The 2,520-nt window shown below is 39.0% G+C and overlaps 1 long non-coding RNA gene across 1 annotated transcript; it reads right to left on the reverse strand.

The window, feature by feature from the left end:
- Window positions 1-236: 236 nt before the first annotated feature.
- Window positions 237-1,136, reverse strand: LOC126665369 (uncharacterized). The gene is made up of 2 exons (XR_007637594.2): window positions 1,036-1,136; window positions 237-475 (listed from the first exon to the last, which is right to left on the reverse strand). It is a non-coding gene; the product is annotated as an uncharacterized LOC126665369 (long non-coding RNA).
- Between the last annotated feature and the right edge of the window lie 1,384 nt (window positions 1,137-2,520).

A 2,520-nucleotide genomic window follows, 5' to 3' on the forward strand; every position in this document is an offset into this window, starting at 1 on the left:
TATAATTGTCACGACCCGAAATCTCGGGCCGAGACCGGCGCTAGGGAATGGGAGTGGTAGCTCTGAAACCCGTAGCAAGCCTAAATTTCACTATAAATTTTTCGCGTTTAAAAAAATATTATATGAGTTATAATACTGTTTTCAGAAAAACTGGCAATATAACATCTGAAAACATAGCAACGCCACCTGTAACAAGTATCACAAACCATCCTGTAACAAACATAATGACATCATGATACACAAACACAGTATCAATGATATCCGATAAACCATTTAGTTAAACAACTACTACACAGTAACCGTAAATAATATACAAACAGTAGTATTTACAAGATCAGAGTTTGTACAGTAAAACCAGACTACTAAACTACTAGACTACTGCGGCTCTAGAAGTAAATAGCGTTTTCTTTACATTATAAAATACCAACTTCCGGAAGAAGGAATGGAAGTCTGATCACGCCAAAATACTATTTACCTGAAATGGATGAAAAACGACGGATCAGTAAAAACTGAGTGAGTTCGCACAATTACTAATGAACATTAAATAAAATAAATCGCATGGTAAATAATTTATGCAATGCAGCCAGATACAATATCCGAATGAAACCCTAAACCTCAATAAATAAATATTCCCATAAACCTCAATCAAAATCCAAAGAAGTCTGGACCGTGAACTTTGTACCGTCGTCACAGACTTTCACTTATTATTTTACAGTATCTGGGCCGTGAGCCTTGTACCGTCGCCTCAGATCTGTATCGGGGTCTGGGCCGTGAACTATGTACCGTCGCCTCAGATTTTCCCGTTAAGTCTAGGCCGTGAGCTATGTACCGTTGCCTTAGACATATAAATAATCATCACTTACTTTTACTATGATCGCTACTGGTGCGCACACAGTCCTATTGCCGCTCAATAGGAAAGCATGTTCCATCGGATCTATATCGGTTTTAAATATCGAATGCAGTGCGATTTTAAATAAATATTCAGAAAAATTAAACAACGTTGCATTAATATTCAAAAGTAAAATGCAAACTCACAGTCAACCGCTTTTTCCAAAAATATAACTCCTTTATGGATTTTAGTTTTGCTGACGTTCTGATCCCGAGACTCTCGAGCTCGTCGGATCTATATTATAAATATTTCGTTAATATTTAAAAAAAAAACATAAACCAAAACTTAACTCTGGAGTTGACTATATTATGATAGAGTTGAGTGGAGCTTCTTAGATGCAGTCATGTGCAAAATGGGTTTTCCAGATCGGTTCCGACAGCTAGTTATGAAGTGTGTGTCATCAGTTTCGTTCTCTGTTATGCTGAATGGTGTTCCTCAAAGTAAATTTGAGCCGAGTCGTGGGTTAAGGCAGGGGGATCCTTTATCTCCATTTCTTTTCATTATGTGTGCGGAAGCTTTCTCAGGTCTATTAGAGAATTCAGTCCAAGAAAAGAGACTCCATGGTTTACAGGTAGCCAGGAATGCTCCGGTGATTTCTCACCTTTTCTTTGCCGACGATACCATCATATTTTCCAGAGCGTCGGAAAGAGAGGCAACTGAAATTCAGAGAGTGATTGCTTGCTATGAGACTGTCTCAGGACAAAAAATAAATTTTGAGAAGACAGCTATTTCTTTCAGTAAGAATGTTTCCTCTGTGGCAAAAAAAGATGTTGCTCGCCTGCTCAGAGTTAGAACCGTAGTTCACCATGATAGATATCTGGGTCTTCCTACTTTTGTCGGGCGTTCTAAGAAGGAAATTTTCAACATTCTCTTGGAGCGTGTTTGGAAAAAGTTAAGTGGGTGGAAAGAAAAATCTTTATCTAAAGCGGCTAAGGAAACTCTCCTGAAATCGGTAATCCAAGCTATTCCTACTTATACTATGGGTGTTTTTCGATTACCCCAAAGTATTTGTCAGGAGATACAAAGTTTGATGTCAAAGTTTTGGTGGAGGAATGGGTGTGATGGCAAAGGGATTCACTGGATCGGTTGGGAGAAACTCTGTCGTTCGAAGGTCTCTGGTGGTTTGGGGTTTCGAAATATTTCTGCATTTAACTCAGCTATGTTAGCGAAGCAAGCGTGGCGATTGTTGCACGATGAAAAATCCTTGGTCTCGCAAATTATGAAAGCAAGATATTATCCTAGGCAATCTTTTCTTGATGCGAAACTTTCATCCGGAGCTAGTTTCACGTGGAGAAGTATCCATGGTGCCATTCCTCTCCTTAAAAGTGGTGTTAGATGGAAAATTGGTGATGGTGTCGGCATAAGAGCGTTCAAAGATCCATGGCTCCCAAAGGATGGCTTATATTTTGCGATTCCGAAAGATGATGGGGTTGACCATGATATCAGAGTTTGTGATTTGATTGAGTGTCACAGCAATAAATGGAATATTGATCTGATTAATAATATTTTCTCTGAAATGGATGCTCAAGATATTCAGAAGATGGTTATACGGGGCAATGGTACAGTGGACAAACTCATCTGGCATTATTCATCCAATGGTTTCTTCTCGGTTAAGAGTGCCTACCACATTG

This window comes from Mercurialis annua, linkage group LG1-X, assembly GCF_937616625.2.
Source record: "Mercurialis annua linkage group LG1-X, ddMerAnnu1.2, whole genome shotgun sequence".
NCBI lineage: Eukaryota > Viridiplantae > Streptophyta > Magnoliopsida > Malpighiales > Euphorbiaceae > Mercurialis > Mercurialis annua.